Source organism: Antechinus flavipes, chromosome 4 (assembly GCF_016432865.1).
Source record: "Antechinus flavipes isolate AdamAnt ecotype Samford, QLD, Australia chromosome 4, AdamAnt_v2, whole genome shotgun sequence".
NCBI lineage: Eukaryota > Metazoa > Chordata > Mammalia > Dasyuromorphia > Dasyuridae > Antechinus > Antechinus flavipes.
Window position 1 is genome coordinate 131,202,224 of NC_067401.1, and position 13,957 is coordinate 131,216,180.

General features: G+C 46.3%; 1 protein-coding gene across 6 annotated transcripts in view; it reads left to right on the forward strand.

Annotated features, from left to right (window-relative positions):
- Nucleotides 1–8,648: 8,648 nt before the first annotated feature.
- LOC127560124 (signal transducer and activator of transcription 5B) overlaps nucleotides 8,649–13,957 on the forward strand; it is a 73,768-nt gene continuing 68,459 nt past the window's right edge. For 4 of the 6 annotated variants that reach the window (XM_051994434.1, XM_051994437.1, XM_051994435.1 and 1 more), the window contains exon 1: nucleotides 8,649–9,067. The gene's annotated coding sequence lies outside the window, so the exon portion shown is untranslated. Of the gene's footprint in view, nucleotides 9,068–9,752; nucleotides 9,941–13,957 lie in introns of those variants that run through there. The other 2 variants (XM_051994436.1, XM_051994438.1) reach the window with 1 other exon arrangement.

Sequence of the window (13,957 nt, forward strand, 5' to 3'; positions counted from 1 at the left end):
GAGCAGAGAGCAGCGATTTCCTCCTCAAAGGTCAGCTGCCTCCAACAGACCAAACACAGAGCGCAAAGCTCTCGCCAGCTCCCCTCCCTGCCTCCCTCCCTCCGGCTCGCTCCCTCGCGGGTGAGGGCGAAGCGGCTGCTGCCGCCACCGGCTCCGTCGCGTGGGCCCTGAATGCGCCCTAGCCCGACGAAGTCCGGGCAGGGCGGGAGAGGGGGCCGTCCCACCAGCTGGGCCACCCCCCGAGGGCCCGGCCCAGGGCTCTGGCGCCCCCCGGGGGAGGGTCCCGCTGCGACACAAGTGCGAAAGGAGTGGCCGGGGGAAGTGGGGAATCCCGGAGCGGCCGCCCTAGGGAGCCACAGGAGGCACCAGACTGGGAGCTCCAAATAAGCGCGGGGGGACTTTACCTCCGCCCCCTAAGGGCCGCGCTCCTGGGTAGTGAAGGTGTGGCGGAGCGCCCCAAGTAATCAGGCCATCGGCCCCCGGGTACAGCACCGTCTGCCCTAGCAAGCAAGAGACGGTCCGTCTGAAGGCAGATCCCGGTGGCGGGCCGGCCCTTTCCCACCAAACACTTCCCACCCCGCCTCCAGCCTTGAGTTCGAGGCCCCTAGTTTGGGCTCTGTTGGGTAAGGCCAACCTGGACGGCTTCCATTCCCTTTGCCCAGCTTCTCTCGCCTTTTCACACCTCCCTTTTCCCTGGCTAGTGTCCGGCCACCGGGCATTGGCAGGGCCAAAGGGAGGAGCAGCTCCTGCCCACCCCGACCCTGCTTGGCCGAGGTTGTGAGCCATCCCGGGGTAACCATTCCCTTCTGCCTCCCTCTCTAATTTCCCTCTCTGCCCTTTTCTCCCCTTCCCCCCTCCCCCCATCTCTGTCTCCACCTCCCCTTTCATTCTCTTCATTGCAGAAGAAACGTTTTAAGTATCAGCGGGAGCCGCGTTTCTCCTTCCTTTGCCTTCTCCTCTTAACCACCCTTCCTCCTCGCCTTGGCTAAGATCTCTTAGTTGGTGAGATGCCTAAGGAAAAGGATTTAAAGTGAAAAACAGTGAAAAGAGCATTGGACTTGGACGTGACATGGGTACAATTTCTAGTTTGAACATTTCCTAGCTGGGTGAGTGTAAGGAAGCCATTTAACTACTCTGAAACTCAGTTTTGTCATCTGTATAATGGAAATAATAAAACTTATTCAACCTCCCTAATAGGGTTCTTGGAAGGATGAAATCTTGTGAACTGCTTTGTGTGCTACAATTGTAAGGTACTGTTAAAGAACCCTCTGTGGGGGCACAGACGTGGTGTGGGAGGAAGGGAACAAGAGGATCACAGAAATTGCCACCTCACATCCATATCTCACAGAGGATCCCTAAGAAAAGGAAGTTTGCAGTCCCCACCTGATTGGGAGGTGATAAGAGGCAGACAAGACCCTCTCTTTATTCTTCAATACTTCTCACTTCTCATAAACCAGACCTGATGAGGTAGAGTATTAGTAAGCAGTTTTATCCCCTCTGAACTAGATTTATATGCAGAGGGAAAACCCCAAAAAGTCAGATTACTGCCATGTGAGCCTCATTCTCTCTAAATAGAATCTTTTTTTTCTTTTTGCTGAGGCAATGGGGGTTAAGTGATTTGCCCAGGGTCACACAGCCAGGAAGTGTTATATCTCTGAGGCCAGATTTGAACTCAGGCCCTCCTGACTTCAGGGCTGATGCTCTATCCACTGCGCCCCCTCTAAATAGAATCTTGAGAAGTTTAGAGAGGGGAGCAATCCCTCCTTCAATTCCCATCTATTTCTTCTCTCATATTCTGCGTTCCAAAGCATTGGCTCCCTTATTGCAATGGCTCCCACCCACAAACCAGCGTGGAGTACTAGGGAGAGATCCTCTGAGGTTCTTATTTCTGCAGCAACTGGAGCTTTTCCTTCCCTCCCTGATACTCAACCTCTTCTCCTTAGTACCCCACCTTTAAGAGTATTCTCCTCTTGCCTTCTTCTCAAGCCACTGCCTCAGCGGGAAGTCCCACCCATAATGAAACATTTGGGTACTAAGGGAGGAAGTCCTGGGTTCCAGAAAGTTGGCACCAAGCTGAAAGCAAGCAAAAGAAGCAGGCCCTTGGCAGCTATCTGAGCCAAAGTTCTCTCTGAATTTGTACTTGTCCCCTCCCTTTTTGTCTCCTCCACCTTCCCCATCTTCATTCTCTACCTCAGCTCGCCAGTCTGGATCTGGGACTGAGACTATCTTTGTTTCTAAAGACAAAATTAATCCCTAAGTCTCCACACCATTTTAGTTTCTCCTGAGTCTGTTAGTGTCTCCTGTATTGCTCTTTTTCTGTTTCTTTGTTTCTACCTGTTCATGCTTCTGTATCACATCTCAGTCTCTCTGTCTTTCCCTATCATCGCCTCTGACTCTGACTTCTGGGAAGGGAATTCCCAGGGATGGGGGTAGAATGATGGAGGCTTCCCAGGAAAGACAAGAGTCTAGGCTAAGAGGGAAGTGGTTAGGAGTAGGGTTAGAAATGTTTGTGGCAGCCCTTTTTATAGTGACAGGAAACTGGAAACTCAGTGGATGCCCATCAGTTGGGAAATGACTTGAATAAATTATGGTATATGAATGCTATGGAATATTATTGTTCCTTGAGAAACGACCAGCAGGATTTTCAGAAAAAGCCTAGAGAGACTTAAATGAACTGATGTGAAGTAAAGTGAGCAGAACCAGGAGATCATTATACACAGCAACAAGACTATACGATGATCAATTCTGATGGACATGGCTCTCTTCAATAATGAAATGATTCAGACCATTACCAATGATCTTGTGATGAAGAGAGCCATCTACACCCAGAGAGAAGTCTATGGGAACTGAGTGTGGTTTACAACATAGCATTTTCACTCTTTTTGTTGTTTGCTTGCATTTTATTTTGCCTCTCTCTCTCTCTCTCTCTCTCTCTCTCTCTCTCTCTCTCTCTCTCTCTCTCTCTCTCTCTCTCTTTCTCTCTCCTTCCCCTCTTCCCCCACCAGTTTGGTTTAATTTTTTGTGTGTGTGGTACGATAATTGTATAAATACACACACACACACACACACACACACACACATACATATAGGATTTAACATATATTTCTACCATTTTAACATGTATTGGACTACTTGTCATCTAGGGGAAGGCGTGGGGGAAAGGAGGGAAAATTGGAACACAAGGTTTTGCAAGGGCTAATTTTAAAGAATTGCTGCTCATATGTTTTGAAAAATAAAAAGTTTAAGAAAAAAAGAATAGGATTAGAGAGATGAGGTGAATGCTTAACACAATTAGTTAATTGAAGGTAATTTTCAGCACTTAGCTTAGTGTCTGGCCTGTAACAGGTGCTTAATAACTGTTTATTGACTAATTTGTAAGATCCCATGAGAATTGGGATTCTCATTATTTAACATCTGAAGAATCTGGAATTTTCAATTTTCTGTTTTCTATTTCTAGGTTCTAATTTGGGATCACTTCCCATTTTAATTGGGTCAGGAAGAGATCAAGACCCAGAGGTCAAGCTAGAGAAGAAGAAAGGGAAAGGGAGTTTGGGGATGCTGGACTACTGGGATTGCCCCGGGCCAAACCTAGTCCCCACACCAAGGATTTTTAGGATCCCACAGCTATGGTTTTACCCGGATAGCCACAGGTAGTAGAGAAGGCATAGATAAGCAGATCATCTCAAGGATTAAGTGGCACAAAGCACCAGCCTTGGAGGCAAGAAGATATGATTGTATGACTTTGGGGGCAACTCACTTAACTGTTCTCAGCCTCAGGTTCCCTATTAGTAAAAATGGGGATGGTAATAGCAGCTACTTCACAGAGTCATTGTGAGGATTAAATAGGATAAAACTGGTAATTTGCTTTACATTCCTTAAAGTGATACATTATGATCATTATTGTACCTATAGAACCAATTCTTATTCTTAAACTACCCCCTTTCCTCCCCTCCCACCCTCCTAGAAATTTTCCTTTGCTTGGATAATTCAGATTATAGACCCATTTTGCCATAGATTTGGAGCTGGAAGAGTTATTAGAGGCCATCTAATCCTCAATTTAAGGATAAGGAATCTGAGGGCTAGATAGATGAAGTCATTTACCCAAGGCCCCACAGATATTGTGCCATAGCCAGGCACTGACTCCAAATCCAGCAAGCTTTCCCCTATCTCACAGTGTAATGCTATCCATTCTGGGCCTGTTACAACCTTTATACTGCTTTCCCCTTCACCCCCAATTCACTCATCATCCCTGTGTACAATCCTACCCTGTAAACACCAGACAGGTTTGCTGGGAAAGAGGCAATGACTTGGATAGTCCTGGAATGAGGGGGAGTGTCTTGAGAAGGAATTATGACCCCAAGTGTCCTCTCCATTCTTCCTCTGGCAGGTTTGAGGTAGAATAGGTAGCTGGAGAGTGAGTGGCCCAGACTGGTGGGTGGTGAGATTGGGACACTGGAAAGAAGGTGCTAAATCCCCTCAAGGAAAACAGATTGAGGTCACGGTGACCTGACTGGCCCTGAGGTGAGGAGGAGGTGGAGGTACAGAACTACCTTTGTTTCCTCTATTCTGAATCTCTTCTTCAAGGAGAGTTCCTAGTGGGTGGGGAGCCAAAGGGAGGAAAAGGTTGTGAGGGGGCTTCACCAGAAATCTGGGGCCATTCTGGGAAGCTGCTCTGTGCTGTGGCAGAGAGAACCAAAGCCCCAGGGCTAGCAAACATCCTGCTTCTGCCTCCTCCTCCCCCATTCTTCTCCCTTTTCCCCTGCTCCTCAGACTCCAGAGGGACCCAAGAGAGGGGACAAATTGCTTTGGGTATTGAGACCACAATATCCCTGTCCAATGAAGACCCTGTCTCTTTTGTCCCCTCCCCAATGTCTTCTTGTGAAGACTCAGAGACAGTTCTCTGAGCCTGGAGAGAGATGGAGGAGGGTGGCCTGTTGGAGCATTCTGGGTGAACTAGAAGAACCTAGTTAGAGGGGGCTGGGACCCATTAACAGGAAAGCAGCTCCCTGCTTAAAGCAGACTTTCAGAGTGCAGGACCCTTTTCTTTCTCCCTCCCCCCACTGCCCTTCAGAGAAGCCAGTTTACAGTGAAGTCACCCAGGCAAAAGGAGCCCATCCTGCCCTAGGCATATTGTCTGTCCCTGATATTTCTGGGAATATATGGAGGGGGAGGGAAATACAAGATTGGGCAAGGTGGGAAGGTGAAGCCCTGATGAGAGGAAGGGAGGTAGATACAAGTCATGAATCTTCTGTCACCATTTGTCCAGAGCCCTGCCTTCCAGAAGCATGGTACAACCCAGCTCAAGCAGAGAGGGGGTCTTGATGGATCTGTGCTCCTCTAACTTCCATTAGGTGATGGTCAAGAGTGAGGGCAAGATTCAGCCCATCTTTGGCCACTACCCAGGTTGAAAGGAGGGAAGGTATTGGAGGGGAGAGAGGAAAGGGATCCAGCAGGGATAAGGAAGGGGTAGAAAAGTTTAGGATGGGGAAGGAGGGGCTGTTCTGGGTTCCCTAACGACCTGTACTTTTATTACCACTCTCCCCCTCTACCCCAATTCCTTCCCCTCCCCCTAGTTTCTCCTAGTCCAACAGGAAACCTTTTGTGCTTTTTTCAGCCCAACTCCAGATCTCAAAGCCCTCTGGGGGACTAGGGGTGTGTACATCTTCCTCTCCTCCTTCCCTCTCTGCCTCCCTCTCTGCCTCCCTCCCTCCCTCCCTCCTGTGGTCTGTCAGCCATCTAAACTGCTTTCCCACTTTGTTATAGCTGGAGGGGGTTCCTCTCTCTCAGTCCCTCTGTTTCTTATTGTTCCCCAGTTTCACAAGAGCTCAGACACACCCATTTCCTTTCCCCCTCCCCCCTGAAACAAAGGGCACCCAGATCCTGGAAGATGTGGGGGAAGTGTCCTTGGTGCAATTGGAGCAGAGGCCTTGGTAGGTCCAATGCTGCTTTGCTTCTTTTTATCCTGCCAAACCTAACCTCCTGGTCTGGTCTGCAAACCTGGCACCAAACACTACCTCCCTTTTTCTGAAATCATATTCAGGCATTTATTGAAATTTGCCAGTTTACTCATGTCATAAACATCCCCCCAAAGGGACCTAGCTCAGGGGTCCTTTCTGTCCTTTCCTGTCCCCTTGTAAATCGTGCCCCATCTCATACCGCAGTGCTCCACCATCCAAATCCTAGGTCTTGCAGCTTTAACCTTTGTCCACTTAAATCCCATTGGCAGACTCTGTCCATCCCTGTAGTAGCCATCTCATTACCTTGTACTGAGATGCCTTTTGAATTCTCAACCAGACCAGCAATCCAAAGAGATACCTAGACTGGGCTGGCACAATGCCCACTCCCTTCTGTAGGCCCTCCCCTCCCCAATGATGTGCCATTGCTCCAGGGGTACAAGTAGGAAGGTCAGGATGACCCTATCCCAGAGCTCAGCTTGTCATGAGCTCTCAGGCCTCTCAGGAAAGCCTCCCTCATAAATATCTGGAAGGGAGCCCAGGCAGGTAGAGATCTCTTGGAGTAAGAAGATGTAAGGGAGCCACCCTTCACTGGCCTGCCCTAAGAGAGTGATCTTGAGGCTGGTTGGGGCATCTCCTGCTTGGGAATTCCTGCAGGGACCTGTCTTCTAAGTACCCTAGAAACCCAGCCCTACCTTGGCCCAATCTGGCTTCCAAAGTAATGAATGGGGTTAGATTGAATGTGAGACATAATTTAACCCTACAGAGGAGTTGGTGTTCCCAAAGAGAGATGCAAAGAAGAATTATCAAATTGAGGGTCCCTAGAGATCTGTTATCCCCTTCTTCTTCCTGGTAGCAAATTCTCTCTTCTTAGTGTTTTGGTCCTTTACAGACTTAGGAGGGAGTATTCCTCTACCATATGGGTGGTATGGTCCTCAATTCCCTGAAGCTGAAGAAGCCTCCCTTGTTCGTTGGGTGGTCTTTTCTCCCTACCTCACCACCCCCTTCCCTGCCCCTGGCAATGCTTAGAAAGGGACCTAGTCTTCAGAGCTCAGATAGGAGTTGGCAGTCTGGGGTTTGGGGAGGCAGTATGAGCTAAAAACCCTATTCCTTATTGCCACAAGTTTCTGGTTTCTACTTAATTACTTTCCCAGAAAATTGTCTCATGGTCTATCTGTATCTGGGCAGGGATTATGAGGGAAAGGGAAGTAGGGGGTGGATGCTTTCTGCAATATCTTCACTTATCTCTGAATAGAAGGCTGGTGATAGGAAAATTGGGAGTGGTGAGATGAGATGAGAGTAATATGCAGACAAGACTGCAAAATGAATTTCTGTTCCCTTTCCTCAGAAGCCTTTCCTTAACTCAGATTTTATGGGTCTGTGTTTGGGGAGATGGGGAGATAAAATATATCCCACTGTGGGGTCTCTCTAAGGACCTAGGACCAAGTCTGTTCCGTACATTCTTTTTTGACCCATAAAATATTTTGGTTAGGATTTTCTGATATCAGAGCCAGTTTATTCTATGGCTGTTTTTCAATTCAGGGGGTGCTTCTGTGGGATCTCTTAAAAGAGATTAAAATCTCAGAATCCTGTTTAGTTCCAGCTAGTCTCCAGGTAAAGAATGGCTGAAATTTTTCCTTGGACCTAGGTTGACTAACATTTCTTGGTGAGTGAGTCTTCAAGAACATTTGGTCCTTAACATCTGTACACACATCTATCCAGGAGCAGCTGGGGCCTTGCAATCAGGCAGAGCTTCCTTGTCAGATGGCAGAGCTAAAGGAAAAAGGGGGGAAAAAAAAGGATGGGGGGAGTCAAGAAGCTTCTTGGCTTCCCCATTCTCTATCAGTACTATTTAGGTAGCATTGCAATGACTTAGGGAGATAGATGGAAAGAGAAAAGTGATCAGTGTCAGTCCAAACCTGAGTCTAGAGGTAGGAAAAGAAGGAATGCCCTCAGTAGAGCCTGTAAGGTTTCCATTGCCTCTAACCTATTGCTTACTTGTCATCCCTTTTCATCTGCATATCTATCTACAGAACAGGGCCAAACATATTATGGATAGGTGATTCTCAGGGTAGTGATCCCAGCAACCTAAGTGGGAACTTTAGCTTCTTCTCCTAAACATTCTGTCTCCCCTGCTGATCTTTTTCTATTTAATTCGATGTGTATATGTATATATTTAAATTGAGGGAAGTAATTGCAAATTGCTGAGGGGAATTGAAGGGATAAAGACTAGAAGCTTCCAATAGAGAGAAGGGACTTTAAGATCACCTGTGAGAGCTCCGCAAAACAACTAATAGACTTAAAAAAAATTTTTTTTTGGGGGGGTGTTGAGTGAAGATGGGAAATCTGATTGGAGGTATGGGAGTAACTGAAGATGGACTGGGGGATTTCCAGATGGTGGTCACCTCTTGCCAAAGTAATCTAGAACGGAACAATTATGTAGAAGACTGGAAAAAGGGGTACAGCGATTTAGAGAATAGAGGGAAAAGGTGGAGGGTGGAGCTCTCTTCCACCACCCTGTCCCCCAGTAAGGCTGGGTTCCCCAAGGTCTGAGGGAACTGTGTACAGTGCTGGCCTCTGGAAGGTTGCCAGGGAAACCGCTGCCCAGCTCCAGAGATGTGGCCTCTGTTGCTCTGTAGTTGGGGATGGGAGTGGGGGTGGGGAGAATGTATGCCTGGCTCCTCCTTCCAGCGCCACCCCCTCGAAAGGACCTTCTCTCCTATGCATGGTCATTTGTAAAAGTTAGGGACAGAGAACTCAAGAGATTTTTTTTTTTAACCCTGCTTTTTCCCCTCCACCCCTTCCTCAACTTCTCTGGCTCCTACAAAGTCATCCAGTCTATTCTCCCCTTGCTCCCACCGATGGAGTTCCTTCATTTCGGAAAGGTCTCCTTGAAGAAAACGCTTCTCTTCCCTTTCTGTCTCTCTGTGACCCCCTCATCCCTTCCTCCGGTTTCGGTGTCTTCTACCCCCAGCTGTAATTCAGTCTGACTGGCGGCGGGGACAACTGTCCACGCAAGCTCTCCGCTCCGAGTGGGAAGCAGCCAGGAAGGCCTCGTTCGGAGCCCTGGGTGGGTCGCCCTGGGGTGCAAAGCCGGGATAATTATTGATCAGGTGAGCTGCGGACTTCTGACCCCGGCTTGGGAGGGAGAGGACCCGGGGGCAAGAGAAGTACTGAACACCGGGCCTGGGGCTAAGGGGAAGGGAGGTGGGTAGGGCACTGAACCAACACTACAACAACATGGGAGGGCGGATCTCGGGTGGAGCGGTGGTGGGGGGTCGACTCTTCCAAAACAAACCGGCACGTTATCATTCCAAGCTGTACTCCCGGGTGGGGAGCCTGTCTGGCCGGCTGACTGGGTAGGGAACGGGAGTGACCCCACGGTAGCCTCCCCGCGGGTGTACCGTACCGGTCTTGCAATAACAAGGCAGGGTGATTCTTGGGGGGGGGGCACGAAGGTGGGGAGCAGAGGGTGGCTGGGGCCCCCGAGGGTGGCTGGAGGAGCTCGGGCGCGGGGCGGAACCAGGAAGCGGCGCGCGCCGCCCGGGGTGGGGAGGGGGGAAGCGGGTGGTAAGAGAGGGAAAGAGAGAGAGAGAGAGAGTGTGTGTGTGTGTGTGTGTATGTATATCTGTGTGTGTGTGTGTATCTGTGTGCGTGTGTGTGTGAGCTGGGGGGGAGGAGGGCAGCCGCGGCGCGCGCGCGCGTTGGGGTCTGGAGCCCGGGCACGCGCCGGGGGAGGGGGGGGGGCCGCGGTCTCGGGGAGGGGAGGAGCGGTGAGGAGACGAGGCGGAGGGAAGCGCCGGGATCGTGCTCGCGCGTGCGCGCCCCCGCGAGCCCCTGGCGGGAGGAGAGCGGAGCCCAGGGCCGGACCCCCAGAGCCCCGGAGCCCGCCGAGTCCGGAGCCGTCACCCCAGGGGGGGACGGAGCCAAGGGACTGAGCGTGACGGCGGCATTTGGAGCGAGGGAGCGACGCCCGACTAGGCGAGGTAGGAGCCTAGCCTGAGGAGAAGGGAGCGGGCGGGGCGGCCCCCAGCCCTGTTCGGGTCGCCTCGCCTTGGGGTGTAGCAGCCGCCGCCGCTTCAGCGTCCCGTCGGGTCCCAGCGGCAGGGTGGCGGGGAGGTAACCGAGGCCCGGCGTGCTGGGGCTGGAAGCCGGTGCGCGTGCGGAGACGTAGGGACTATTGGGGTATGTATATGGGGGGGGGGCGGCAAGAGGAGGAAGGGGACTGCACCTCTTCCCTCCCCAGCCGCCCAGCGCTCTCCACGTTGTTTGCAAGGTCCGTCCAGTCCCTGCTGCCACCCTCCTATTCCTAAACAGACACAGCTGTACGCGTATGAAAGTCCCCTGAAGAATGAGTGCATCGTGTGTGTGTGTGTGTGTGTGTGTGTGTGTGTGTGTGTGTGTGTGTCTGTGTGTGTCTGTGTGTGTCCGTGTGTGTGTGTATCTTATAGGTGCATCAAGGACAAGAACCTTGGGAGGCAGTTAAAGAAACAAACACTTTCGATGAGCCTCTTGAGTGGGGGGGAGAAGAGCTGGATCCCACATCAGAACCTGCCAGGCCTGGGCTTGGACGTGTTGCTGTAGGATGTGGTGTGATCTTTTCTTATTTCTTTCTTTCTTTCCCTCTACCTGCCCACCCCACTCAGAGGAATAAAGTGCTTCTGCTTCGGTTATTGGGGGTGGGCGGAGGGGGCAGATATGAAGAGTCTGCAAGGGAGACGTTATGTGACAAAAGCTAGGCTGACGTAGAGTGAATCTGGCTAGATGGTTAGGTTGCTCCGAAAAGGAGAGAACTTCTGAGAAGTCATATCCATACCCCTGGTAGCTGCCTTGCCATTGGAGAAAAGGAAATAATTGGAAAGTGAGGAAAAATAAAAAAAAATCTGTAGGAACGTAGCATTAATGACAAATTAGTCAATCGATCAGTAAGCGTTTATTTAGCGCTTATGAAGTTCGGGGCCCTGAAAAGGTTCCAATTCCCTATCAGCCATTGTCAGACCCTTTCATGTTTTCCTCATGCACTTCTGACAGTCTTCTTCCTAGGATAAGGGGATTTTTAAAATAATAAATTATAGGTCTCTGTTCAACTGAAAGCACCTCCAACTATCTGTGAAATAGTGTGAAGGAATATATTTTGAAAATGTCAATGTGACTTTACATCTCCAAATATTATGTTAGATCTATCCCATTCATTAGCTGTTTCTAAATGTTCATTATCTAGTCAAATCCAAAGGTATTGGAAAGTCATCAGAACACAATAAGCATTTAGCTTTCTGAGTCTACGTTATCCCACTTTTTTTTTTTTTTTTAACCATTTAGATCATTCTTTTATGCTATCTTTTCTTGCTGATTTGCTATGCCCAAAATCATTTTAACATTTATTGACACAGATAAAAGGCTAATGCCAGTCAGGTATTTTTCTAATTTCATTTTACAACATCCCATCGATGCCAGATTGCTTGTAATAATTTCAGCTTGTGGAAGCCTCTTTGTTATCATTTATAGTAATATTGCAGACTTTTTTCTAATAATTAGAGAATTATTAGACAAAAATCATTCCATCTTATGCCAGAAGTTTTTGTTGTTATGATATTCAGAACTCTGGTGACCACATCATAAAGTAAACTGGGAGACAGAACAAGTAGCATTTGGTTTTAAGGAGGAAAAAACATAATTACATTAAAAAATACCTTTGTGTGATTTAGTAATCCACATAAATCCATTTAAATTTCTACATTCCACTTGCATTAGTTTTTGGAGGATGAGATTTCTTTAGATACTTGATAAATTTTAGAATATGAGGAAGGGAAGGAGAAACTGTTTTTAAAGCAAAATACCAAAAAAGGGTTGATTTCTATCATCAGCAGTTTGGAGATTGCATAACAGTGCTAAACTTTGCACAAAAAACCCCAATACTAAGCCAACTTTATAAACTATCCTAGCTTCTCACTGTTTTTTGCATTGTCAGTATTCATATTCTTTTCTGCCAACAGAATATTGATAAGGATTATACCAAGAAGAAAGCTCTTAAAAATTAAAAATTGCCCTTTTTGAAATGGGAATTTCTTAGTGTAGTATGGGGGGGGGGGATGGGGAGGAGAGCATTCTATCATTGTTTGGGCTTTTGCAATATAAATATTTTGGTTAGCACTTCCTTTCTGCCCCTACTTACCATCTCATCCCTAACTTCTCACTCCTAATGGATTTTTGTCTTTTTTTTTTTTTAATAGGTAAGAGTGTCCTTTTAAATTTTACTTGTATGGGCAGGAATGTTTAATAAAATATTTATTGCTATTTTGGCACTTAATGGATTTTGTTTTTATTAATATTAAAACTCAGATTGTTTTTGTGTTTACTTAATAGTATTTTTATCCCTAAGGATCCTTAATCGGCTTTGTGTTTGCTCTTTAATCTTTGAGAGTTGCCTATAGAGTTCATCGGTAATAGATCAACATTCTCATGTAACTTAAAATGTGGAAATAACAGGATAAATAGCATGTTCAGGACCTCATATGTAAATATATAGATGAAATTTTAAAAAGCTCCATCTTATAGTCTGCTCTATACACCATGCATTTTATTTGCTTGACTGTCCAGAGTCAATATTTTGTGAAATTATTCACAGGTTCCTAGCAAATTCTGATTACCAGTGGAACAAAATAAAAATCTAGGTTATTTTTCCTTCTTTCTATTAGATATTCTTATAAATACCATCATTCTTATAAAATATTTTTAGGATTTAAGACTTTTAAGTTACTTGTTAATTTAAGTTTGTTGAAATCTTTAGAAGAGAAACTATATATACATTATATAATAAAAGAATGAAGCTGGTTTGTCTTAATGAAAATAATGTTTAAAAGAAAACTATGAAATTGTATTAGCCTACAGTTTTGCTGATGTTTAAAGAGAATTTTAAAATTATTTTAGAAAATCAGAAATATATTTTCCTTATGATATTGGAAATAGAAAAGTGGCATTCTAGTTTCTGGCAATGAGAGAGTTAAATTTATTTGTGTAATTTCCACTGATCGTTTCTGTAAAAAAAGCAAGTAGTGTAATAACAACAAAAAAAAGTGATTTTAAACAGTTAAATCATTTAACCCTGGTCACCTCCAAAAAAATTCTATTTTAGTTACCTTGTCTTTACTAACAGATGTCTTTATGTAGTATATTCAGTGACTTTTAGCCATTGAAAGAAGCAAGGCAATTTGGTCGTGATTGTGTGTACAACTGTGGTGTCTTGCCAACTATAAAACAGCATTTTGCAAATTTAGATTTCTTGTTGGATGAAGAAAACCTTCTTTTTTAGTGGTTTATAATGTTATTTTCTTGTTTTTGTTAGTTTAAGTCACACCCTTGACTTCCTTGGAAGGTATCTTTTGAGGTTTGGCTTCCTTTTTTTTTTTTTTTTTTTTTTAATTTTTCTTAAAAGGTAATATTGGGGTGGGAGTGCTTCCTGTTTTTATTTTCGAAATTAGGCCTACCCATTAGCCCTATCACGTTTTTATATTTTGGACACATAAAGGCCAACATCATATGTCATGTGGTTTGTCTTTGACCCATTGTATCAGTTCATGGCAGCTTTACTGAGTAGCCTGAGCACCAGATTGGGAAGTTAGAAATTCTTGAATCTATTCCCAAGCCTATCACTAACTTGTTTGGTGGCCTTGGTGAGGGGAGAGTTCCTTCATATTTTTATTAACTAAAAATGGGGCTGCAGATAATTGTCTCTCAGGAGAGCACCTTGAAAATTTAAAATCACCAAGATATGGTCACCAGAGTTCTGAATATTTAAGAAGAAAGAAACATAATATTAAATACTATGGAATAACATTGGCCTGAGCAGTGACTTTCACTCAATGAAGAAAACATTTATTAAGTACTTACTATGTACCAGGCACTGCGAATATAAATATTATACATTTTATGGGTAGTGATATGACCATCTACATATAAATTAGTTAGGGAGAAAGGGGAGAGGGAAGAGGTCATGAAAAATTTCA